At 45.1% G+C, this 27,774-nt stretch overlaps 1 long non-coding RNA gene across 1 annotated transcript; it reads right to left on the minus strand.

Annotated features, from left to right (window-relative positions):
- Nucleotides 1-317: 317 nt before the first annotated feature.
- On the minus strand, nt 318-26,272 carry LOC138848204 (uncharacterized). The gene is made up of 4 exons (XR_016223747.1): nt 26,150-26,272; nt 21,010-21,088; nt 5,968-6,140; nt 318-5,264 (listed from the first exon to the last, which is right to left on the minus strand). It is a non-coding gene; the product is annotated as an uncharacterized LOC138848204 (long non-coding RNA).
- Nucleotides 26,273-27,774: the final 1,502 nt, after the last annotated feature.

Consider the following 27,774-nt stretch of genomic DNA (forward strand, 5'->3'; position numbering starts at 1 on the left):
GAGCTGGGCTAAGCTGAAGTCAGGAGCTGGTAGCTCAATTTGGGTCTCCCACATGGGTGGCAGGAACCCACATACTTAAACCATCACTGCTATCTCTGGGATACACATTAACAAAAAGCTGGAAACAGAAGCAGAGTTGGGACTTGAACCTGGGCATTCCAAGCGACATCTTAATCACTATTCCAAACTGTCTTCTCCAGATGTCTTAGTAAAGAGGGAACTATTAGTTTTAAGGAGGCCCTGCTGGCTTTGAAGTACAGCATACTCTATACTACAAATGAATCTCAAGTATAACCATAGAAGTATACAACGTAGTATTTCTTTTTTTTTAAGATTTATTTATTTGAAAGTCAGAGTTACACAGAGAGAGGAGAAGCAGAGGGAGGGAGGGAGGGAGAGACAGAGAGAGAGAGAGAGACAGGTCTTCCACCCGATGATTCATTCCCCAACTGGCCACAACGGCTGGAGCTGTGCCGATCTGAACCCAGGAGCCAGGAGCTTCTTCCAGGTCTACCATGTGGGTGCAGGGGCCCAAGGACACGGGCCATCTTCTACTGCTTTTCTAGGCCACAGCCAAGAGCTGGATGGGAAGTGGAGCAGCTGGGTTTTGAACTGGTGCCCATATGGGATGCCGGCGCTTCAGGCCAGGGTGTTAACCCACCACACCACAGTGCTGGCCCCAAATGTAGTATTTCTAATGGAAGAGTTGGTTAAGTCATTAACTCCTCTGAAATACAAGTCAAGTATTAGTTTCAAACTCTGATTCATTCAGGACAAAAATAAAATGTTAATTTTTTTCTTTGCTTCTGACTATGTAAATTATATTGCAAGAAATTAATCATGACTTTTACATCTCAAATCCTATTATGAGTAGGTACAGAATCTTGTGGGGTCATATTCTTTGATGAACATTTTTCCAGTTAAAGCACCCAGCAATTGAGATGTCCAAGTCCTACATCAGAGTACTTGGATTCAGTGCCTAGCTCTGGTTCCTAACTCCAGCTTCCTGCTAATACCGATCCCATAAGGCAGCACTGGTGGCTCAAATATTCAGGTTTCTGCCCACACATGGGAGATTACAATTGAGTTCACATTCCTGGCTTCAGCCTGACCCAGTTCTGGCTGTTGCAGGCATTCTGGGGAGTAAACCAGATAATCAGAGTGCATTCTCATTCTCTCTCCCTCTGCCTCACAATTAAGTAAAAAAATTAAAGAAACTCAAACTGGACTAAAGGTAATAATAAAGGTAAGTGTCACACTTCTTTCATATGACCAACCACTAGGTATTAAAAGTTTTCATTTTTTCCTCTCATCACATATTTTGCCCATGGCATTTAATTTCCTAGTTTTTTTGTTTTGTTTTCCCTTTGTAAAAAGTAACCACTTGGTGCCAGTGTTGTGGTGTGAGTTAAGACACTGCCTGCATGGGGCCTGTGCTGTGGTGCAGCAGGTTAAAGCCCTGGCCTGAAGCACCAGCATCCCATATGGGTGCTGGTTCTAGACCTGGCTGCTCTACTTCTGATACAGCTCTCTGCTATGGCCTGGGAAAGCAGTAGAAGATGGCCCAAGTCCTTGGGATCCTGCACCCATGTGGGAGACCTGGAAGAAGTTCCTAGCTCCTGGCTTTGGATTGGTGTAGTTCCACCTGTTGCGGCAATCCAGGGAGTGAGCCAGCAGATGGAAGACTTCTCTCTCTCTCCCTACCTCTCTCTGTAACTCTTTCAAATAAATAAAATAAAATAAATCTTTAATCTTTAAAAAAAAGCCAGGGATCAGGGAAACTTCTTCTAGGTCTCTTGCTTGGGTGCAGGGCCCAAGCACTTGTGCCATATCCGCTGCTTTCCCAGGGCATGTTAGCAGGGAGCTCAATCAGAAGTAGAACAGCCAGTCGGTGCCCATATGGAATGCTGGTGCTGCAGATGTTGGTATAACCCACTCTGCCACAGTGCTGGCTCCATGACAATTTTTAATTCCTAGTAATTAACAGGGAAGAAAGAAGTATGGCAGTATACCTTTTTTTTAAAAAAAAGATTTTACTTATTTGAAAATGTTTTAGGGAGAGAGAGAGAATCTTCTGTCTGCTGGTTCACTCCCCAAATGGCTACAATGGCCAGAGCTGAACCAATCTGAAGCCAGGAGCCAGGAGCTTCTTCAGGTCTCCCACATGGGCAAAAGGGCCTAAGGACTTGGGCCATCCTCCGCTGCTTTTCCAGGTGCATTAGCAGTGAGCTGGATCAGAAGTGGAGCAGTCAGGACTCTAAACAGCACTCATACCGGATGCCTGCATTTCAGGCCAGGGCTTTAACCTGCTGTGCCACAGTGCTGGCTCCAACAGGTGATCTTTTACTCTCAATAATCTCCTCTTGGTATTGGCAGCAGTTTGTAAATTTTTGTTTGTTTGCCTTCTTCTGTAATCTTCTGTAATTTTAAAAAATTACAAAAAGTTCCAGCACCCTGAGAACCTCCACCACTAGGGCATACAATCAGATGTTTGTCCAGCAAAAGGTGGTATAGATGCAACGTGGAAATTGCAAGGTGAGTTGATCCATCTTTCTCAGGCTGTGGTTTCCTTGAGCAACTTTTATAACCCACTGCATATTTGTTCCTCTTCCACAGAGTGGAAAACAGGTTAAACTATCCTATTTAGCCAAAAGCCAGTGGCAGCACTTAAATATGTCATCAGCCCAGGGCCAGCATTGTGGCACAGAGGGGTAAGTCACCCAGTGCAACAGCAGCATGCCTTATGGGCACTGCTTTGAGACCCACCTGCTTCACTTCTCATCCAACTCCTTGATTGGGATAGCAGCAAAGACTGCCCAAGTGTTTGGGTTCCTGCATCCACATGGGATACCCAGAGTTCCAGGCTCCTGGCTTTGGCCCGGCTTAGCCCCAGCTACTGTGGCCATCTGGAAGTGAGCCAGCAGATGAAAGATAGAGATTCTCTCTTCTCTGCCTTTTAACTAAACATACATTAAATAAATAAATGAAAAGGCATTAATATGACAACTTTTTGAGGAAAAGGCTTCTGACAGTTGCAGGTATTGTCTTTTTTTTTTTTTTTGACCGGCAGAGTGGACAGTGAGAGAGAGAGATAGAGAGAAAGGTCTTCCTTTTGCCATTGGTTCACCCTCCAATGGCCGCCATGGCCGGCGCGCTGCGGCCGGCGCACCGCGCTGATCCGATGGAAGGATCCAGGTACTTATCCTGGTCTCCCATGGGGTGCAGGGCCATCCTCCACTGCACTCCCTGGCCGCAGCAGAGAGCTGGCCTGGAAGACGGGGAACTGGGACAGAATCCGGCACCCCAACCGGGACTAGAACCCAGTGTGCCGGCGCCGTAAGGTGGAGGATTAGCCTAGTGAGCTGCGGGGCCGGCTCCAGGTATTGTCTCAATGCTTAAAAATATTCAGACACATATTTATATTTCTCAACCACATAGTTTTCAGAAAAAAATGTCTGCCACTCATCATCAGTTATCAGTCTGAAAGCATTCATGAAAGAAATCAAATAACTTTACTAAACACAAAAACCTCTAGTATAGCCTGCATTTAAACCAGTTGCTTCCATGGATATACACAGATTGACTTTTGTTAATTTACAAGGATCACTGCACTTCCATGGCATGGAGCTGTCTGAAAGTTTAAAGGCTGATGGGTGTGGCATTATTTCCCATATTTGCTTATTATCCAGAATGCATTTATTAAACATCTATCAAGAACTTCATACTCTATAAATCTGTTTCAAATATTTTGATATTTAATGGTACTTACACCCTTATAAACTGAGCTAATCCTAACTTCTCTCTAGAATAGCTATGCCTTTAACATTGCCTTTTTTCACACGTATGTAAATGCATAATATGCTTCTGTATGGCACTTCAGAATTTATAAAAGGCTCTTCACATAAGATTTACATAACATCAAATGACACAGTCTTCTCATTACAGAGGGGAGAAGTATGAAGTGACTCTCCCAACAGTTACTCAGATTCTATTGGTCAGGTTCAGAATCTAATTAGGTCTCAGATACACATCTAGATTTTTCTCCCTACTGTCTCTGTCAGAATTCCCAGCCTATGAGTGAACTTCAGTCTGAATGAATGCTAATATTCAAGATTCTAAGTGAAAAAATTACTGAAGTTTGTATTGGTGAGTTAAAGCATGTGTCTAAATTTTACATTGAATCATATGAAACTGAATATAAGATTATGCAAATTCTCAAGATAAAGAGCATATATTTAAGAACACATTCTTACATTTTGCAAACATGTTGAAACACCTTACTGGAGCATGTGTTTGGCATAGTGGTAAAGCCTTCCACATCCCAATCAGAACGCCTGGGGTTCAAGTCCTAACCCTGTGTCTGCTTCTAGCTTCCTGCTAACAGAACCCTGGGAGGCAGCAGCTGATGGCTCAAGTACTTGAGTCCCTGCTACTTATGTGGGAGATCCACACTGAGTTCCTGGCTTCAGCCTGACCCAGCCCTGGTTGTTGTAGACATTTGAGGAATGAGCAGTAAATGGAAGGGCTCTCTCTGCCTTTCAAATAAACAAAAATAAATACACAGGGGCCAGTGCCATGGCTCACTTGGTTAATCCTCCGCTTGTGGCACCAGCATCCCATATAGGTGCCGGGTTCGAGTCCCGGTTGCTCCTCTTCCAGTGCAGCTTTCTGCTGTGGACTGGGAAGGCAATGGAGGATGGTCCAAGTGCTTGGGCCACTGCACCCACATAGGAGACCAGGAAGAAGCACCTGGTTCCTGGCTTTGAATTGGTGTAGCTCCAGCTGTAGCAGCCACTGGGGGGTGAACCAACGAAGGAAGATCTTTCTCTCTGTCTCTTTCTCTCACTAACTCTGTCAAATAAAAGCTTTAAAAAAATTGAAAATAAAAAAATATACAGACCTTTTCTTAAGGTGTCTTGCTCACATCTAAGTGATTTCCCTTTCACAGTAAAATACCTAACTGTTCTCAAACAATGCAGGTTTTGCTCTCCACGTCCACTCCTGAGCTCCAAGTACTGGCAGCTCACCCTAGCATGTTGACTGGTTCCACTGTTCATGCACACATCTCCCATTCTCTTTTGGTGGGTCTACTGGAAAGAAAGGAGAGTATCTACAGTAATTAATATCTTACTGTTGCTCTTGCTGTCCACCTGCAGGCCTGAAGGAAGAGTACCTGAATACACACTGTGGAGTTCTGGACATAGTTTCCAAAATTCAGTCACTTCGTAGCTGAGGGATTCTGTCCTCATCAATCACCTTAAAGCCTACAAGGGTAGGGAGAAGCTGTGTTTGAAGAATTCACAAATAAAGTACATTCGAGCCAACCACTACCACCCCCACCACACCCCTAATTTAGGGTTCTGGCAAATCCCAAATGGACCAGGAGTGACTCAGGAGGTGACCTCAACTCCTTGCTCTGAAAGGTTCCAAAGAGCCTGGTGCACCCAGAGCGAGCTCAGTGCCTCACCCTCCTGCCCTCGCCACCAGGGACGCCCAGCTCCCAGCACGGCCAGGAGGCCAGCAGCAGCCCCGCAAGTCCAGGCGCACGCAGACACGCATCCAGAGCTGACCCAAAATGCAGGCCCAGCTCAGGTGTCACCTCCCCACAAAGTTGCTGTCTCCTACTCCCTCCCAGAAGGCTGCAGGCCTGCACCCAGCACCTGGAGTCCCAGTGTTTGGGGTTTGCCCACCCTCCTGCGAAGGAAGCCGCCCCATGGGAAGCCCGCTCCACCTCCGGGCAGGGCTGGGGGAAGAAGGGCAGGGCCAGCCTCTGCCCCAGGACTGCAGCCTGGGAAAGTCCACGGCCCCCAACGCCCCTGCCAGGTGTGGCATCTCCCTGAGTGTGCTCTGAGCCAGGGCCTCAGCCATCAGCAGCTCCCTTGCTTCCAGAATCTGCTGCAGGGCAGCTCAGACTTGGCTCAGCCGGGGGCCTCAGGCCAATCCTCGCTGTCCTGGAGCAAGACAGACCTGGAGCTGCCAGACCCGTCCCACACCGGGCCGGCTATAAAGGCGGTGGTCATTGGTGGGCAGCTGGTAGTTGCGGTGTGTTTGGGTGATCTGGGTGGTGTTACATTCTTGGCGGTTGAGCTTGATTTTGGACCCTGGGACTAGAATGCAGGTGGCAGCCGGAGAGTCAGGAGCTGCAGGAGAAGAGGAGACAGACCCGGTGAGTGCCCCACCTCTCCCGCCAGCCCCACTGGCTGAGGCTTGCAGCACATGCGGCACTTGGGGAAGCAATGAAGGCCGAGTCTCAGCAGGAAAACCAAGCACGTGGTGCTGATTTGTGCACTGACGCTGCATCTGTGTGGCCTGCCCGGGCAGACACCCAGGACGGGCTTGGTAGGAGGGTGCTGGAGGCGCACTGGGTCCTCATGCAGCCACCTGCTGTAGGCATCCAGGGCAGCAGAGTCCTGTGGGGTCCCTAGAGATCCTGGCCATGCTGCGCCTTCGGTCATCCACCCTCCTGCACTGCTGCTGGGGGCAGTGCTTATGCGGTTGGCTATCTCGTTGGAGTCCATGGTCATTTTCTCTTGATGGGCTGATAACTCAGTGACAACCATGGAACAAATCACTGTTCTGTGGCATCTGCCTCCCAGGAGCATTGCAGGTGGACAGGGGGGCATGGGTGACCAGTGGCACCTCCTGTGCGTGGTCTCTGGCCCATCCAGGACTGAAGGTGGAAAGGGAAGCAGAGGAGCCGGCTCAAGGCAGTCCCACTGTGGGTTCCATCAGGTGTGAAATGTCTCCCGATTGCGGTTAACCTTACAGGGAAAACTGTCCCCTTTTGTGGGCCAGAGACAGCATCTGCTTTATTACCTGTGCAGTGTATTGAAAATTAAAATTTGGGCAGTCCTATCCTTAGTCCTAACAGCAGTAGTTACATTCTGAGGAACTGATGAAACTGCTCAGTACTTCGGGGCTGAGTTTAAATACTAGGTGGGTAAGCCTGCTATTGGCTTTTGGTTTGCCTCATTTGGTTTGTTTGTAGCTACTGGGCAACTTTATTTGGTAAAAATGCATTCAGGCTCAGTAGTGTATTCAAGGATGGTCATTTAGTGAGATGTATTTTTTTAAGATTAAAAGATTTGAAGACATGATTAAGCTACTTATTGCAAAATCCCAACACTCCTGGGAAGGCCAAAATCAGCAAGAAAAGCAGGTAGCAAACTTTCATCAAGTAAGTTGAGATTCCTGTGTTTGCAATCTGAACAGCTCATTGCTGAGCTGGGAGGGGAACTGCTCCTGCAGACCACCCCAAAGGAAGCACTGCTGTGGTCAGAAGCTTGCCAGGAGCTGCTGGCCTGCAAATGTGAATTAGTCTTGAATTTAATCCATTGCAAGTATCCCAAGAGTGCAGAAAGGCTGTGTCCTCAAATGAGCAGCTCACAAAGGGGAATGAGACTTACCCTAGAAGGTCTGTTTATCTCCCTTTATTTCTGAGCATATTCACCCCAGGTGGGGAAGATAAATCACCCTTCAGCTCTGCAATGGCAGTGCTCTTGGTTGAGGCTGAGGATGCTTTTCATTGCATGCAATGTTTGCAAGAGACTTAGTTCCCTGAGGATTTGTGCCTCTCCTATAAATACATTTTTGGCATTAAAACAAATTGAAGTATTTATGTTTTAGTAGTATGGCACCAACTTCAAGTATTTTGCCTACTGGCATCTTTGTCTTTAAAGAGCTAAATCCTCAGAATTACAGGATTGAGTAAAAACTAGAGAATAGATAATCCTGGTACTAGAAAAACACAAGGGATTATTTGATCATTCGGTTCCTCATATTCCACATGCTTTTTTTTTTTCTGCCTTCTCTTCCCTCCCTACAGATGGTATGGCTGTATTGAAGGCTTTTTTAAAAACTGAATTCTGTGAAGAAAATATAGGCTACTGGCTGGCCTGTGAAAACTTCCAAAAAATCCACCCACCCCAAAAGCTATCTTTAAAATCAAGATAAATATATACAATCTTCTTAAAAAAAGCCCCAGAAGAGGTAAGACAATATTCCTCATTTCAGCATAAGGTGTACACCCTTGGCACCAAGAAGCAACAAAAGAAGTAAAGACGTAAGATTAAAGCAAGGGCCAGAGAATCTGAAAAGCTTTCCTGGTGTCTTGGCTTTCAACTAAGTATCCCCAGACCTAGCAGGTGGAGCTCATCACTCATTACAGCTTCTGATTTTCATGTTCAAAGAGCACAGCTCCCTTCTGTAGCAAAGGATAATGAATGATCTTCTTTGTTCCAGATAAACATGGTTTCAAACCAAAACTTTTATTATCCAAAATATACAAGAAGCTATGACTTCCAGCTGTACAACTGCCTGGAAAAGGGTGTACAGCATGATGTTTTACTTATTTGAAAGGCAGAGTTACAGAGAGAAAAAAGAGAGGGAGAGACAGAGAGAGGTCTTCCATCTGCTGGTCCACTCCCTTAATGGCCACAATGGACAGGGCTGGGCCAGGCTGAAGCCAGGAGCTTCCTCCAGGTCTCCCATGTAGGGGCAGAGGATCAAGCACTTGGGCCATCCTCTGCTGCTTTACCCAGCAGGGAGCTGGGTAAGAAGTGGAGCAGCTGGGATTCAAGCCGGCATCCATGTGGGATGCTAGTGCTGCAGGCATCAGTGTAACTTGCTATGCCACAGCACCAGCCCCCAGGAAGAACTCTTATCCCTGTTTTTTGGAGTCAGAGTTCTACCAGGACTTGTGTGAAAAACCACAGATCACCACAGAGCCCCATAGTTGATGAGAAAAAGGGAGCCCCAGAGAAGAGGACACGTTCTGTTTCCTAAGGCAGAAGTCTGTGATTGCCAGAGACTGACATTCAATTCAGTTCCCTCAGAACTATTGATTTCAAGTCAGGAAACTGGTGACTGTCCAGAGAAGCTTGTATCAGAACAGCTTCCACCACTGTACAGACTCAGGCAGGAAATATGTGGTCTGAGTGGGGTGGGTCTCGCTGGAAAAGCAGGACTGTGAGACGGAAGATAATGCAATGGAATGCTGTTGATCTGAACTCATTTAAGATCAATAGGTCTGGGAGTATGTGGCCTTAGCTACCTAGCTGTACATCTTTCCTTAAATCAGTTCACATTACCACACAGTGGTTTTAGTTTTAGGTTTTGAGTCCCAACTAAAGTAGTATGTTTACTATGTAGAAGAGTACTAAAGTTCTTGTGACTCCAGATCATCCATTCTATTCTTGTGTATTGCTGAACCTGAAATGATGTTTGAAGTGTTAAATGGTATATAAAATAGTGAGTGCTCATGTGTAGAAAATCAGTGGCTGTTACAAGTGCCAGAAACTCTTGAAGGCAGTTCAGCTTTGAAGTGGTCTTTGAATATTTTAATGATTTTGATAAATAATGTCATTGAATACTTAGAGTCCAGGTGTGAGTTGATTTGCCTTTGACAACTGGAATTTCAACCAACATAAAGGGAGGATCTTTGTAGTAGAGAAGAAGCATGCATTACTGAATCTGTGCAGGAAGAACTGGCAGCCCCAGAGCTGAGATGAGGGTGGCAAGGAAGATGCTCTTTTCTAAACCTAAGTCACAGCACATCCTTAGAACCACCTGGGGTTAAAATTACTAACAGAATCTTTTATTAAACATCAGGGTCACTGATGAGAATAGAACATTGACCTAAATCCCTTCTTGAGGATCAAGAACCAGCTAAATAGACATGAACTGTATGGAGACAAACACCAATGTTACATTACTCAACTCTCCACTGCTCCAATGAAGGAAGAAGACAAATGGGGAATATGGGCCTCCCCTTTTTTGTCATCTTTCCTTTGGTTCCAACTTGCATGGGCTTCCAGAAGACATACATGGAAACCATTCTCTTCTGTGGTCAATACATGATCTCAGAATTTCCCTTATTCATTTGCTTTCACTTATCTAACAGATTTTTATTATGTTACTCTAGGTAATGAGGAAGGCCACAGAAGTGCACTTTTCTCCCTCATTTTTAAAACTGATTTATTTGAAAGGCAGAGTTACAGAGAGGAGGTAGAGACAGACCTTCCATCTACTGGTTCACTCCCCAAATGATCACAATGGACTGAGCTGAGCCAATCCAAAGCCAGGAGCCAGGAGCTTCTTCCAGGTCTCCCACAGGAATGCAGGGGCTCAAGCACTCGGGCAGTCCTCTGATGCTTTCCCAGGCACATTAGCAGGGAGCTGGATTGGATGTGGAGCAGCCAAGACTTGAACCAATGCCCATATTGGATGCCAGCACAGCAGGCAGTGGCTTTACGCACTGTGCTACTGTGTGGGGCCCATATATGTATATATTCAAAGACTCATTTATTTGAAGGGCAGAGTTAGAGAGGGAGAGACAGAAGAAGAGAGATCTTTCAACCTCTGGTTCACTCCCCAAATGTCCACGACAGTGGAGGCTGGGCCAGGCCAAAGCCAGGAGGTTGAACAGTGGATAATCTCTTTAGTTATTAATTTAAAGTAAAAAGGCTGGAGCTGGTGCCATGGCATATCACGTAAAGTTGCCACCTGCAGTACTGGTATCCCATATGGGCACAGGTACATGTCCTAGCTGCTCCACTTCTAATTTAGCTCCCTGCTAATGTGCCTTAAAAAGCAGCAGAAGATGGCCCAAATACTTGGGCCCCTGAATCCATGTGGGAGACCTGGAAGAAGCTTCTGGCTTTGGATCAGCCCAACTCTAGCTTTTTGCAGCCACTTGAGGAGTAAACCAGCAGATGGAATATGTCTCAATGTGTCTCTCTCTGTTACTCCTTCAAAAATAAACCTTTAAAAAAATCAGGTTTATTGGCATGTGCTATGATCCAATCCAGTAAAATTAGGAGAAGCAATAACTATTGCTACCTATATTTTTATCTAATCAAATATTGTGTAAACTAAAATATACAATACTAGGAGTATACTATCAATAATTACGCTACCGAGGCTGGTGCTGTGCGCACTGGTTAATCATCTGCCTGCGGTGCTGGCATCCCATATGGGTGCCGGTTCTAGTCCCGGTTGCTCCTCTTCCAGTCCAGCTCTCTGATGTGGCCTGGGAGGGCAGTGGAGGATGGCCCAAGTGCTTGGGCCCTGCACCCATGACAAGGAAGAAGCACCTGGCTTCTGGCTTCAGACCAGTGTAGCTCCAACTGCTGTGGCCATTTGGGGAGTGAACCAATGGAAGGAAGACCTTTCTCTCTCGCTCTAACTCTATCTGTCAAATAAATAAATAAAATCTCTTAAAAAATTACACTACCAATACTCAATGATTATAATTAAGAATTTTAGTAACTATACTGATTATGAATGGTAATTCAGTGTTTCTGTTTTTAAATTTAAAAATTCCCATAAACTCAAATGTTTTTGTGTAGGTCCTAATAGAACTACAAGCCCTAGCAGTTCTTTTATTTCATTTTATTATTTATTGATTTATTTGTAAGTCAGAGTTACAGAGAGAGGAGAGGCAGAAAGACAGAGAGAGGTTTCCCATCTGGTGGTTCACTCCACAGTTGGCCACAAGGGCTGGAGCTGTGCCAATGCAAAGTCAGGAGCTTCTTCCAGGTCTCCCACATAGGTGCAGGGGCCCAAGGACTTGGACCATCCTCTACTGCTTTCCCAGACCACAGCAGAGAGCTGGATTGGAAGAGGAGCAGCCAGATCTTGGACCAGCACCCATATGGGATGCTGGCACTTCAGGCCAGGGCGTTAACCCACTGTGCCACAGCACGGGCCCCAGTCCTAGCAGTTTTATGTTGTTTAACATTTCATCTTCAGTGCCAACTGCTAATAATACAGTAGAGTTTAGAAGACCTGACAGTCACGCAAACCTTACCATAAGATAGGACTGTGTAGAAAAATCCTTTAAATATAAAGACAATCTTCTTATTTCACAGCGGATGAAGAACCTGAGGGATAAAATGACTAGCTAATGCCACTTAGCTCTTTTGGCTTAGAATCAAGGAAGGCTCTCAGCTTTATGCCATTTGCCTCAACTAGATGAGCCTGTAATTTTAAAGACGCTCAACTTGGGCTCCATGAGTTTAAATGAATTTTCCAAGGTTACATGACAAAGAAGCATCAAAGCCAGAAGTAAAAATTATTTCCCTCATCTTTCTCTTCCTTGTCCACTATGGAAGTCTGATTTACAGTTATATATTATTCAAATATCATTTACAACCAAGAAGTGTTATTATTTTTTTTTGCTACCTTTAACAATGAAACTACTTTTAGCCATTGAGGAAGTTATTTTAATGAAAGATAAAGACATACTTTTTTTGTTTTTGTTTTTGTTTTTGTTTTTAATTTGAGATGCAAAGAGACAAACAAGTAGAGAAGTGGTATTCACCCTCTAGTTCACTGCTGAAATGTCCACAGTGGCCAGGGCTGGCCCAGGAGCAGGGAACCTAATCATCTGAGCCATCACTTGCTAGCTCTCAGAGTCTGCATTATGAGGGAGTTGGAGGCAGGGGCTGGAACTGGGAATGAAACTCAGAAACTCCAATGTGGGACACAGGCATCTGAACCACAAGGCTACACCCTGGCTTCCAGACTGATTTTTTCACCAGTCCTCTGAAAATGAAAGTTAATTATGACCTGAAATCCAAGACTCTGGAGTCATCAGGTGTGTGTGTCTATGCAAGTTTATGCATGAGAGTTAGTTGGGTTGCCCAAGCAGAGTCTGCAGTTTAGAGAGAACAGAAGAGTGAAATGTGTATCAGAGGATGTCAGCATTGGAGAGGTGGCTGTGTTCTAGTCAGAGGCTAAGGAGGACAAGTCAACAGAGAGCAGCAGCACCAAGGGAGAAAGCTATACTAGAAGGTAAAAGAGAAAAAATGTTGAAAAATATTTTTAAATGATTTATTTATTTGGAAAAGAGTTATAGATAAAAAGGGAGAGACAGAGAGGGAGAGGGAAAGATCTCCCATCTGCAGGTTCACCCACCAAATGGTCACAATGGCTGGGACTGGGTCAGATCAAAGCCAGGATCTGGAATTCCATCCAAGTCTCCCTCATGGGTGCCAGGGACTCAAGAACTTGGGTTGTCTGCTGCTTCTCAGATGCACTGGGAGAGAACTGGATGGAAAATAGAGCAGCTGAGATGCAAACCAGTGCCCATATGGGATGCCAGCATCACTGGCAACAGATTATCCTAATGCATCACAACGCTGGCTCCAACAAATAAATTTAGGTGAAGCAATTCAAAATGCCAGGGAAATATCAAATAAAATGTCAGAGATGAGCACTGTGGTGCAGCAGGTTAAGCCACTACTTAGGAGGCATACCTCATTCTTAAGTATGAGGATGTCTTCTTTTTTTAACCACTTTTGTACAAGAGAGTAACAAGATGAAAACTGTTCTCCAAGGAGTCTGATCTGATCACCTCACATAGGATAGACTGAGATGAGAAGAAATTGCAAGAGAGATTACGAGTGCAGAAAAGAGGAAACTAAAACTGGAATGACAGCATAAGGAAAGAAATGCAATCAATGTTTTACAAGAACTAAAATCAAATATATGTACTGTTTATAGAAAAATAGAAATAAAAGCACATGACAGTTTCAAAAAGTTTGTGGAAAATGGAATTAAACGATAAGCTTATTTTGTGCAACAAATTTTGAAATCTGTACATGTGAACAGTTTTTGAAAAGTTTATGAAAAAGGCCTATTATACAAAAATGGTGCATGGATTTCAAAATATTTTTTAAAGAAAATTTATGTATGTATGTATGTTAGGGGAGTTACGGGGAGTGGGAAGGGGAGATACAGATCTTCCATTTTCTTGTTCACTCACAAAATGACCATAAGAGCCAGGTCTGGCCCAGGCCAAAGATGGGAATCAGAAGTCCATCCAAATCTCCCACAGGGGTGGTAGGGGCTCTAGTAGTTGAACCATCTCCTTCTGCCAGGTGCATTAGCAGGAAGCAGAACAGCCAGGACTGCAATTGGAGCTCAGATATGGGATGCTGGCCCCACACATGGCAGCTTAACCTGCTGTGTCACAAAGATGGTCATTCAAAATAAATTCCTGGGGCCGGCACTGTGGCACAGTGGGTTAAGCCACCTTTTGCAGTGACAGCATCCTATATGGGTAGCAGTTTGAGTACTGGCTCCACTTCTGATCCAGCTCCCTGTTAATATGCCTGGGAAAGCAGTGGAAGATGGCCCGAATGCTTGGCCCCTATACCCATGTGGGAGACTCAGAAGAGGCTCCTGGCTTCAGCTGGGCCATTTGGTGACTGAATCAGAGAATGGAAATCTCCATAACTGTGACTTTCAAATAAATAAATCTAAAAAAAATTCTTGTGCACTTAAAAGAACTGTTGCAATCCAAGTGCACCAGTACTTGATCAGCAGAAATGCTAATTCAGGTGCAAGAAGTTCTGGTATCAGGGATGCCTTGGTATAGAAGTAGTGGTTTGGAGAGGCAGTGGTGTTTCAGAGTTTAATAGATAGTGCTGGTTTAAAAATTACATATTGGGGCTGCTGCTGTGGCATAGAAGGTAAGTAACGCCACTGCCTCCAGTGCCAGCATCCCATGTGGGTGCCAGTTCAAGTCCTGGCTGCTCCACTTCCAATCCAGCTCTCTGCTGAGGCCTGGGAAGGCAAAAGAAGATGGTCCAAGACTATGGGCCCTTGCACTCACATGGGAGACCTGGAAAAAGCTCCTGGCTCCTAGCTTTGGATCAGCCCAGCTCTGACCATTGTGACCATTTAGAGAGTGAGCTAGTGGATGGAAGACCTTTCTCTCTCTCTGCCTCTGCTTCTCTGTAACTCTGCCTTTCAAATAAAATAAATCTTTTTAAAAAAATACGTATTAACTTCCAACTGGGAGATCAGTAATTAAGTCAAGGTAGAGTTAGTCATTTAATAGGCATCTAGTCAGTCAGTAATGATGACCTTGTTTCATTTCTAAACACAAAAATTATTTCAAATGGCTTTAGAGATGTACTTATCAAAATAATGTGGGCAGGACTCCCTGGAGCAGCACAGAGGCTGCAGGAAAATGATGAAGAACACCTGAACCAGTGAGCCCTGTGTAAAGTGTGTGTGCAGCTGATGCAGGACTCCCAGTCTCTAGATGACAGACACATGGTTCACAAATGGAAATGGAAGAAAACTGCCTGAGTAGCATAGTAATAGGAACAGGCACAGAACCCCTGTGTTCCAGGGTATGGTCCTTTTGGTCCTTTGCTGTTACTTCCCCTTAGCAACAGACAGAGCCTGCAGCCTTCTGCCACCCACCCTCTCCCCATATAAAGGAAGAGTTGGAGGGGCCCATGGAGAAGTGGTGCATCTTTGGAGGCTGAATCTCTGGAAGAGAGGGCAGAGCAGGTGCAGAGCTCACCTGGCAGTGCCTGGGGACAGTTTCCCCACTATTGCATTTTAATGGGGACAGCAAAATGCTTAACACCTCTACACACACACTGCAGAGGCTGAATTGGTGAATCCTTCCAGACAACAGTGATTGGGCCAGGAGATAAACATAGCCACTTCCCCTAGAACTGTAGCTGGGAGAATAGGTCCCACTCAGAGATGGAGGGAATGGAGACAAGCTACACCCCACCCACAAACACAGGTCAGGTCATAAGGCTCTCACCAGCTAGCAGCTCTCTGCTCTCACCTCCCTGGTCTTTCTAGCTGAAAGCTCTTCCCAACCATGCTGCCTGGGAGGGATATACTCAGGTGTCACCTTCATGGAAAACCTAAAAGTTCTTTTTTTAAGATTTATTTATTTCTTTGAAAGAGTTACACAGAGAAGAAAAGGCAGAGAGAGAGAGAGAGAGGTCTTCCATCTGATGGTTCACTCCCCAATTGGCCACAATAGCCGGAGCTGCACCAATCTGAAGCCAAGAGTCAAGCTTCTTCTGGGTCTTCCCACATGGATGCAGGGGGCCAAGGACTTAGGCCATCTTACACTGCTTTCCCAGGCCATAGCAGAGAGCTGGATGGGAAGTGGAGCAGCCAGGACTAGAACTCATGCCCATATGGGATGCCGGCATTTCAGATGGCGGCTTTATCTACTACACCACAGCACCAGCCCCAACCTAGAAGATCAAGTTGACATAGTGGACAGCACACTGTGGTTCCTAAGTCTAACATAATCATGGGCAATGTTAATAGAGGCGTCGCAGGCTGAGGGAGGTGACAGGCATGCTCTGCTGCAGACCTGTGATGTAGGAGAAGGGACTCCAGGCTAGGAGAAAGGGGTCCTAGCCCTTCCTCTCTCCTCAGTGACCATTCCCCACACCACCTCTTCTCTGTGGCCACAGACAGCTCTGAAAGCAGTGTCCTGGGGCAGGGAGGGAGGTTTGCAGGGAAGATCCCTGAGTAGTTGGTTCAGAGGGAGCATTCCTCTTAAAACATTACAGTCCTGTCTGCAGCCACTCCCCTGGCCTTGATGGTCATTTGTCTATTAATGTCCCACTTCAGATGATACCTCCGATGATACCTCCAACCTTTGCTATCGGACAGGAGGTGATTGGCAAGAAAATTCTACCTAGAGTTTTAAAAGATTTATGTATGAGAGAGAGTGCGCACTTCCAATCACTGGCTCACTCCCCAAATGTGTGCAAAGCCAGGGCTGGGCCAGGCTGAAGCTAGGAACTCCATCCTGATCCCCCACATGGGTGCAGGAACTCACATACTTAGGTCATCACCATTGCTTCCCAGGTGCATTAGCAGGAAGCTCAATTGGAAGCAGAGGTGGGACCTGATTTCAGGTCCTCCAATATGGGCTGTGGGCATCCCAAGGGGCAGCTTAACACACTACACCACCACAGCCTCCACTTTGATATTATTTATTTATTTACTTACACATTTATATGCTTATTTGAGACACAGAAAGAGACCTTCTATATACCATTTCACTCTCCAAAGGCGGGAAATAATTAGGGCTAGGCCAGCCTGAGGCTGGGATCAGAGAACTCAATCTGGTCTCCCCACATGCTTGGCAGGGACCCAACTACATAAGCCATCACCTGCTGCCTCCCAGGTTGCACATTAGCAGGAAGTTGGAACTGGAAGTGTGCCAAGACTTGAACCAGGAACTTTAATTTGGGATGAAAGTTTCCCAGCTGGCACTGTGGCTCGCTAGGCTAATCCTCCACTGGGTTCTAGTCCTGGTCGGGGCGCTGGATTCTATCCCAGTTGCCCCTCTTCCAGGCCAGCTCTCTGCTGTGGCCAGGAAGTGCAGTGGAGGATGGCCCAAGTGCTTGGGCCCTGCCCCCCTTGGAGACCAGGAGAAGCACCTGGCTCCTGCCTTCGGATCAGCATGGTGCTCCGGCCGCAGTGCACCGGCCATGGCGGCCCTTGGAGGGTGAACCAACGGCAAAAGAAAGAGCTTTCTCTCTGTCTCTCTCTCTCACTGTCCACTCTGCCTGTCAAAAAAAAAGAAAGTTTCTCAAGAGGCATCTTAACCACTATGCCAAACACCCACCCCCACCTCAGTTTTTAAAGAAAGACAAGGAATTCCATTTCTTTTTCTACTACCCATAAATAAGAGTATGGATAATCTCAATTGCTTGTTCCAAGCATATTTCCTGTTGCCACAAAAAGAATCAACTTCAAATAATGGTAGTGCTGTGAGTCACAAAGCAGAGTGAAAAGAACCCATGTTCTCACTGGCATCACCTGCCACTGAATTTATCGACCCTAGGAGCACTGTGTGTCTGACTCTCCTCGTTATTCAAGCTGCTTTGAGATGAGCTTTTAGTGAACTGAACTCAAAACATCCCAATGAAAACACCATGTACTCTCTACAAGCTGTTTGTTAGAAGGATTTTGAACTATCCATGGCCACGTAAGGGGCCACTAAAGAGTTGGACCCACAATTTTGTCTTAGTACAGATGTCCTAACTGAGGACAAACACCACCAGGATTTCTTGTTTGATTCATCTTACATTTGAGGAAGGTACTGTAGTGCCTAAAAAGGGGTGCAGGAACCTCAGTTTTCCCACTCAGCTGTGTGGCCCTGAGAAAGGTATTTAGATCCTATGGGCTCCACTTTCTCACCTGCCCATGGAGAGTATCACAGTGCTTGTTTAGAGGGTTATTGTCAGTATCAAAGAATAAAATGACTCACGTGTATTAGAGTTTATTCCAGCTATGACTAGCACACAAAGTAAATATTTAAAAGTGTAGCATAGGGGCCAGCATTGTGGTAGAGTGAGTTAAACCACAGCCTATGACTCTGGCATCCCATAGGGGTGCCAGTTCTAGTCTTGGCTGCTCCACTTCTCATCGAGCTCCCTGCTAATATACTTGGGAAAGCAGTACAGAACCCAAGTACTCAGGTCCCTGCACCCAGGTGGGAGGCCTGGATGAAGCTACTAGCTCAGTTTCAGCCTAAGTCCTAGTGGCTACAGCTATTTGAGGAGTGAACCAGCAGATGGAGGATACCTCTCTCTGTCTGACTTCTCTCTCTGTAACTTTGCCTTTCAAATAAATAATGTCTTAAACAAACAAAAAAGCCTGTTGCTTAACACTTCTTTTCCATTTAAGGATTCAAAAATATTCATTCCAGGAGGGGCTCCTTTGTCTTGTTGCCTGATCCATAGGTTCACTCATGGACCAAACGGTTCCTGCAGCTCCAGTCACCACCTCTCCATCCCTTTCACAGGACAATAGCAAATAAGAATAGCATGATTCTACTCTAAGCATATTTCCTAGGGTTGGGCATTTCACCTAGCAGATAAGATGCCACTTTCCCATATGAGTGCCTAGCTTTGACTCCTGGCTCCAGCTGCCAATTCCACCTTCCTGGTGATGTTCACCCAGGAGTTGGCAGTGATGACTCAAGTCATTGGGTCCCTTTCATCCTCATGGGAGACCTGTATTGGGTTCTTGGCTCCTGATTTAGGCCCAGTCCCATCCCAGCCCTTGCAGAGACTTGAAGAGTGAACCAACAGATGGGAGTTTTCTTCATGTCTACCTATCTCCTTCTCTTTGCCTCTCAAATAAAATTTTTAAAGAACATTTCCTGGGAGTCACACATCATGGCAGCAGGTGTTCTGAACTGAAAAATCAAGGACTCTTTTATGGGAGCACTCAGCAAATCTTTGCAGTTACTATCTTTGTGGTTAAAGAACTAGTTTATCAGGCCAGAACTGTGGCGTAGTGGGTAAAGCCACCACCTATAGTGCCAGCATCCCAAATGGGCACAGATTTGGCCTGAGAAAGCAGTCAAATATGGCCCAAGTCCTTGGGCCCCTGCCCCCATGTAGGAGACCTAGATGAAGCTCTGGACATTGTGGCAATGTGAGGAGTGAACCATTCAATGTAATACCTCTCTCTCTGCCTCTGCCTATGAAACAAATGAAATAAATCTTAAAAAAAGAAGAACTAGTTTATCAGGATCAGGAGGAATGGAGCTTGAATTCCTCCTGTACCAGTTATCCGCCATGTGACCTTTGACAAGTCCTTAAACCACTCTATGTAGCAGTGCTGCTTATGTGTTTGAGATCTGCATTTAGCTCTTTGCTTCAGGCATTCCTTTATACCCTCAGCATTTCTTTATAAACTTGACTTTTCTGTAACAAGCCTTGCAGATCACAGCACTGTAAAAAGTTCTTGTCACTGCCTGAGAAAATGTTTCTCAACCTTGTTCTTTTGTGTACTGATACAAAGAACATGTCTCAGCAAGCAGTTGAGGTTCCAATAAACCAGAGGGATGCTCAGACAAATAACAAGCAGCCTAGAAAATACACAAAACAGCTTAGTCTAAATGTGCTCATCTTCCTTGGAGAGGTAAGGCAGCTAACTTTTATAATCATATGGCTTGGAAACATAAAAATAACTTTTCATAAAAGGCCAAATCCATGTAACATGAAATAGAGAGGATGGTAGACAGATAATTTAGGTTTGTTGTTGTATGCATAGTTATATGGTAACCCAATCTAAGTACAAATAAAGATATGATTGAATGGGTTCACAGTCAATTCATTTTTTTAATAATGGAAAGCTTAAGGATAGATCAATGTTTCCAGTAAAATCACTGTCTGCTTTTGTTAGAATGAGAATGGAAGGGAGAGAGGGGAAGGAGAAAGAAATAGTGTCTGTATTTGTAGGAAGCTTGGGAATCACAGCTCCAGTGAAGGAGTGAGAGTCCAGTCTTGGTGTTGTAGAAGAAGGTGCATTTCCCTCTCCCATGTCCTCCATTCAACCCATGGAAGAGGAAGCTGAGTGCAATTAGAACATATCTGATTGTCTTCCAGAGAGAGTTTGCTCTGAAGTTATCAGAATTGCACATTGCGCCTTTCCATGATGAATGACTCTCTCAGCTGATGACTAATCAGCAATGCGGTGAGTAGCTGGACCCTTTGGGAGACCCAACAATATGCCTTACCAGGCAGTTATCATTAATCAAAACCCAAGTAAGAATATTAACAAAGTATTCACAAAAAAGTGTCCAATAAACCCAAGCTTGTAAGTACACAATCCTGCACAAGGGCCCCCTGATCAAAAGAGCGCATCTCATTCCCTTGTCACAGCTCTAACATTCTGTTCCTCATTTGTTATTGTGGCCCAGGTAAATGGAGTCTTACAGTAACATGCAAGCATTAGCAATATAAGATTGGCATTTCACAAAGAACAGCTCAGGGAGAACAGAATTTATACATCCAGAGTCTAGAACCCAAAAGGTTTTACAGGACCCAAGATGTTAGCAGGAAACAAAGGCCTGGGGAAAGTGTTCTGAATGTATTACAGTTGGCAATGAAGTGTTTGCATAGAAATAACAGCAAACCTGATTCAAGTGGCTGAAATGTTAACACCAGATAAAAAGGAGCTTCAAAAACTTTTCACATGACATTAAACAGAAACACAGACAGCACACTGGCCGTAGCGGCCATTTGGGGAGTGAACCAACAGAAGGAAGACCTTTCTCTCTCTCTCTCATTATCTGACACTGCCTGTCAAAAAAATAAATTAATTAAAAAAATCAAAGAAACTCACACTGAAAAATACATTCAAAATCAAGATCTTGCACCGTATGTCCTGGAACTCAACCACTGCAAACATGACAATGAACTGTACCTGTATCTTTGTGGGGAATCAAGAAGCAGGACTGCCTGTTGCTCAGCCACCTACACCCACACCTGAGCAGTTTCTGGACCTGTAGGGAAGATGTTTTAGAAAGGGAAATATGTGATCAATGATGCCATATTTCTGACACCCCCACCTTCCTTATGAGCACAGAAGCCATCATTTACTTCCTCTCAAAGTATTTATCTTCCCCATATACAACTGATAGCATTTGTTGCCTATTCTTTTATCAAAAAAAGAGGCACTGGGCTGGCACCACGGCTCACTTGGTTAATCTTCTGCCTGTGGCGCCGGCTTCCCATATTGGCACCGAGTTCTAGTCCTGTTCGCTCTTCTTACAGTCCAGCTCTCTGCTTTGGCCTGGGAGGGCAGTGGAGGATGGCCCCTGTACCCACATGGGAGACCTGGAAGAAGCACCTGGCTCCTGGCTTCGGATCAGTGCAGCGCCAGCCATACCAGCCATTTGGGGAGTGAACCAGTGGAAGGAAGACCTTTCTCTCTGTGTCTCTCTCTCACTGCCTATAACTCTACCTGTGAAATAAATGTAAAAAAAAAAAAAGAGGCACCATATTCCAAGATTTTGTTTTAAGTCTATATCTAGAACCCTCCGCGCCTGGGTTATTTTTGACAATTCCATGCAATTTGAGTTTACAATTCTGCTGCATGTCCTATTGAATGGGGAAAAGTTGGAAGCATTTCCACTGAAATCTGGCACCAGGCAGGGATGCCCACTCTCACCACTGCTATTTAACATAGTTCTGGAAGTTTTAGCCAGAGCCATCAGACAAGAAAAAGAAATCAAAGGAATACAAATTGAGAAGGAAGAAGTCAAACTATCCCTCTTTGCAGATGATATGATTCTTTACTTAGAGGATCCAAAGAACTCTACTAAGAGACTATTGGAACTCATAGAGGAGTTTGGCAAAGTGGCAGGATATAAAATCAATGCACAAAAACCAACAGCCTTTGCATACACAAGCAATGCCATGACTGAGAAAGAACTGCTAAGATCAATCCCATTCACAATAGCTACAAAAACAATCAAATACCTTGGAATAAACTTAACCAAGGACGTTAAAGATCTCTATGATGAGAATTACAAAACCTTAAAGAAAGAAATAGAAGAGGATACCAAAAAATGGAAAAATCTTCCATGCTCATGGATTGGAAGAATCAACATCATCAAAATGTCCATTCTCCCAAAAGCAATTTATAGATTCAATGCAATCCCAATCAAGATACCAAAGACATTCTTCTCAGATCTGGAAAAAATGATGCTGAAATTCATATGGAGGCACAAGAGACCTCGAATAGCTAAAGCAATCTTGTACAACAAAAACAAAGCTGGAGGAATCACAATACCAGACTTCAGGACATACTACAGGGCAGTTGTAATTGTGGGGAGCAACTCGGACTAGACTAAGTTACTGGAATTAAGACGTATTTTATGCATCTGCTCTCCCACAATATGGCGCTGAGAAGGGAGAAACAGTTTCTACACAGCTGCCTCCAGTTCAACCAATAAACTGTAGGACCTACTCCTGATTGGAGGAGAGCAGCGTACTCGGCGTGTGGGTAGCAGAGTTGGGATTGGTGGAAGAGGACTATAAAGGAGGAGAGAGACAACATGCACCAGGAACATCTATCTGAAGGAACACCTGTGCAGCCCCCGAGAGAGCCGGCCGGCGGTGTGCCGCTCCCCCGCGGAAGTGGGGAAAGTGGCAGGGGGAACCGCCCTTCCATGGAGGTGGAAGGGATGGTAGCCAACCCGGGAAGAACCAGCAGCAAACCCGGGGAGGGCCGAGCAGACAGAACAACACAGAGTCCTGTGTCATTCCTCCACGAAGAGGGGGAGCGACATAATGGTGCCGTGACTCGGATATGAAGCCTAGGCAGGGTTTAGTGTCATTCCTCCACAAAGAGGGGGAGCGACAGTAATCAAAACAGCATGGTACTGGTACAGAAACAGATGGATAGACCAATGGAACAGAATTGAAACACCAGAAATCAACCCAAACATCTACAGCCAACTTATGTTTGACCAAGGATCTAAAACCAATTCCTGGAGCAAGGACAGTCTATTCAATAAATGGTGCTGGGAAAACTGGATTTCCACGTGCAGAAGCATGAAGCAAGACCCCTATCTTACACCTTACACAAAAATCCACTCTACGTGGATTAAAGACCTAAATCTACGTCCTGATACCATCAAGTTATTAGAGAACATTGGAGAAACCCTTCAAGATATTGGAACAGGCAAAGAATTTCTGGAAAAGACCCGGGAGGCACAGGCAGTCAAAGCCAAAATCAACTATTGGGATTGCATCAAATTGAGAAGTTTCTGTACTGCAAAAGAAACAGTCAGGAGAGTGAAGAGACAACCGACAGAATGGGAAAAAATATTTGCAAACTATGCAACAGATAAAGGGTTGATAACCAGAAGCTACAAAGAGATCAAGAAACTCCAAAGAAACAAAACCAACAACCCACTTAAGAGATGGGCCAAGGACCTCAATAGACATTTTTCAAAAGAGGAAATCCAAATGGCCAACAGGCACATGAAAAAATGTTCAAGATCACTAGCAATCAGGGAAATGCAAATCAAAACCACAATGAGGTTTCATCTCACCCCAGTTAGAATGGCTCACATACAGAAATCTACCAACAACAGATGCTGGCGAGGATGTGGGGAAAAAGGGACACTAACCCACTGTTGGTGGGAATGCAAACTGGTCAAGCCACTATGGAAGTCAGTCTGGAGATTCCTCAGAAGCCTGAATATAACCCTACCGTTCGACCCAGCCATCCCACTCCTTGGAATTTACCCAAAGGAATTTAAATTGGCAAACAAAAAAGCGGTCTGCACCCTAATGTTTATCGCAGCACAATTCACAATAGCCAAGACCTGGAACCAACCTAAATGCCCATCAATGGTAGACTGGATAAAGAAATTATGGGATATGTATTCTTTAGAATACTATACCGCAGTAAGAAACAACGAAATCCAGTCATTTGCAACAAAATGGAGGAATCTGGAACACATCATGCTGAGTGAAGTAAGCCAGTCCAAAAGGGGCAAATACCATATGTTCTCCCTGATCGGTGACAACTGAATGAACACCAAAAAGGAAACCTCCTGAAGTGAAATGGACACTATGAGAAACGGTGACTTGATCAGCATAACCCTGACTGTTAATGAACAACTTAATACATTATCCCTCTTAGTATTTTTTTTTGTCTGTTCTACTTAATACTACTGGTTTAATTCTGTAATTAATACACAGTTATTCTTAAGTGTTGAAAATTAACTGAAATGTGATCCCCGTTAAACATAAGAGTGGGAATAAGAGAGGGAAGAGATGTATAATTTGGGACATGCTCAAGATGACTTGCCCCAAATGGTAGAGTTAGAAACATACCAGGGGACTCCAATTCAATCCCATCAAGATGGCATGTACCAATGCCATCTCACTAGTCCAAGTGATCAATTTCAGTTCACAATTGATCATAATGAAAGGACTAAGAGTCAAAGGGAGCACATAAACAAGTCTAGTACCTGCTAACACTAACCGATAGAATAAATAAAGGGGAGAGTGATCCAACATGGGAAGTGAGATACTCAGCAGACTCATAGAATGGCAGATGTCCTAAATAGCACTCTGGCCTCAGAATCAGCCCTAAAGGCATTCGGATCTGGCTGAAAAGCCCATGAGAGTATTTCAGGCATGGAAAGCCAAGGCACTCTGGCAAAAAGATCTCTGTGAGTGAGATCCCAGTGGAAAGAACAGGTCTTCAAAGAAGGAGGTACCTTTCTCTGAAGGGAGGAGAGAACCTCCACTTTGACTATGACCTTCTCTAAACAAGATAAGAGTTGGAGAACTCAGAGGGCTTCCATAGCCTTGGAAACTCATGACTGGAGCATAGGGAGATTACTGATGCCATAGACAGGAGTGTCAATTGGTAAAGTCAACAACAGGAGTCACTGTGCACTTATTCCTCATGTAGGATCTCTGTCCTTAATGTGCTGTACATTGAGATTTAATTCTATAACGAGTACTCAAACAATATATTTCACTTTGTGTTTCTATGGGGGTGCAAACTGTTGAAATCTTTACTTAATGCATACTAAACTGATCTTCTGTAAAAAAAAAAAAGAAAGAAATTATCAATTCCCAACTTGACTCTCACTGGGATTAAACATGACAATAGGTCTGATCTGATTTCATCATCATTTAAAAAAATCATCTATTATTTTTCACTTTATGTTTCTGTGTGGGAGCAAACTGTTGAAATCCTTACTTAATGTATACTAAGCTGATCTTCTGTATATTAAGATAATCAAAAATGAATCTTGATGTGAATGGAAGGGGAGAGGGAGTGGGAAAGGGGAGGGTTGTGGGTGGGAGGGACGGTATGGGGGGGAAGCCATTGTAATCCATAAGTCGTACTTTGGAAATTTATATTCATTAAATAAAAGTTAAAAAAAAACAATTCTGCTGCATGAGAAATGTTGTCAAATTAGCATCAACAACATATTTTCTAAACCAGAAAGTCTTTACTGGAATAATCGTGTTTCTTTTTCTTTTTCTTTTTCTTTTTTTTTTTTTTTTTGCTGGATTTGCACTGACAATTTATTTTCTCAAATGTTTGGCCTTACTTGATCATAAAGGTGATTCTTAGTGAAATGTTACATAATTTCTAAGAAGAATGAGAATTTACTTTAACTGGAGGACCTAATGGAAAGCAGTGTGCAGTACATTGCACGCTTTGCAGCCCACGTTTAGCTAATTGGTAAGACAGGCAAACAGGGCCTGAAGGCTGGAGCTGGCCTCGCGTCAACAAAAGGCCACAGCCCATCCACTCTCCCCAGTCTCCCTCTGTCCTCTCCACACAACTTGGGGAGAGGCGGACTGTGCGCGCGGAGACGGAGAGGAGGCTCTGGAGCGAGCCCAGGTTGCTGGTGCAGGGACGGGGCCTGTCGCCCGTGTCCGGAGCCGGCCCAGCCCTCAGCGGTGGGGTCCGCGGATGGAGGAGCTCACTGGGGGGAAGTCCAGGTCCGTCTGTAGCTGGTTCTGGCAGGATCCATCTGCCCCACGACCGCCTTCTGGGAAACCTGGCCCCACACACTCACCACTTCCCACTCGCGAGGTCTCAGGCTTCCTCTTCTCAGAGCAGAGAAGGCGGAGCCACCACGGGGACGCCCCACCCATTATAGGCGGGACGCGACTACGACACAGGGATCTCGCCAGATGACGAAGTTGTCGGCCACCCTCACCGGGGCCCCTGATTGGACAGTTGCAAAGCCGATGGGCGTGAGGGGCGTCACAAAGACTGTAGCCAATCAGCACGCTCGCTGGCACAGTGGGCGTGGGGAGGTTGTTGCCGGGCGACGGGAGGGCGGGCCGGGTTTGGGGTCTGAGGCCGCCCAGGTGCCTGATTTCCGGCTGGGGTTTCTGTGGCCTCCGTGTTCCTCCGGACTCTCGGGACCTCTAGAGTTCACCTTGAGCTGCAGAAGCCGCTCTAGGTGAGTCACCGCTAACTGCTGTTCATCAGCTTCTCTTTGTTTCTTCATATCCGGAACGATTTCTCTTGTGGGAAGTTTTTGTGATGTTTGTTGGAACGATGTTTAAAGATATTGCGTGGTTAATCCTCTTGGTTCATTTCTCTGGTAGATACGTGTTTTCTAGTCTGTCTTTTGTCTTTTTAATATTTCCTATGTGTTTCTTGCTGTTAGTAATGACATTTAAAAGAAAAAGATTATTTGAAAGGCAGAGTTAGAGAGAGAGACAGACAGACAGACAGGTCTTCCTTCCACTGGTTCATTTCCCAGATGGCCACAATGGCCAGTGTGCCGGCCTGCGGCACAATGAACTGGGTCTTCCTGAAACAGAGAGTGGGGATGCGGGGACAAGGACGCAAAGAATGGAGCCAAGACAAGTCCTGATCAAGGCTCATTTATTGAATAGATGCAGTAGTATTTAAACATGACCAGTTGTTTACAAGAAGGAGCACAAAAGATTTACATATCAAAAAGGCTCTTAAGGTTACAAAGAGTTCCCAATAAGGTTCTTAATTATTGATTACAAGGGTACAGTAAAACACTTAGGTGATAAATGCAGGTTACAGGTGTGACTGATTATCTGTATCATCTCTTGTGAAAGGTTTAGGTTCTTCCTGCCTCTTCCCGGAATCTCCCTAGCCCAATTGTCTGTGCCGGGAAGTCTCCATATGTTTAAGTGTAAACAAAGGGAGTGACTACCTGTGGCTGCCCACAGGCCAGAGCTGTGCTGATCAGGTGCCAGGAGCTTCCTCCAGGTCTCCCACGCAGGTGCAAGGCCCGAGGACTTGGGCCATCCTCCACTGCTTTCCCAGGCCACAGCAGAGAGCTGGGTCAGAAGTGGAGCAGCCGGGACTGGAACCGGCGCCCGTATGGGATGCCCCGGTCATGACATTTTACACAGTGATCTCGTTACCCTCACTTGTCAGTTGTCTGTAGTTCGGGATGACACTGGATTGTCTGCATGTAATGGTGTCATCTGGGTACATTGACAGAGTTACTGGTTTATTTAGGGTTGATGCTTGTTGTTGTTGTTGGATTTCCCTGTTAAGAGAGATGGGGAGAAGGCAGGCATGGCTGGGTCTGTTCCCAGGGGAAAAGCTTTCACTGATCCTGTGTTAAGTAGTTGCTGTAGGTCCATTTTAGACTATCTTGATCACATACAGGAAATCACTCTTTTTTGCGATTTTGCCAGAAGT

The sequence above is a fragment of the Oryctolagus cuniculus genome, chromosome 17 (assembly GCF_051225735.1).
Source record: "Oryctolagus cuniculus isolate XC-2025 breed Fujian yellow rabbit chromosome 17, ASM5122573v1, whole genome shotgun sequence".
In the NCBI taxonomy this organism is placed as follows: domain Eukaryota; kingdom Metazoa; phylum Chordata; class Mammalia; order Lagomorpha; family Leporidae; genus Oryctolagus; species Oryctolagus cuniculus.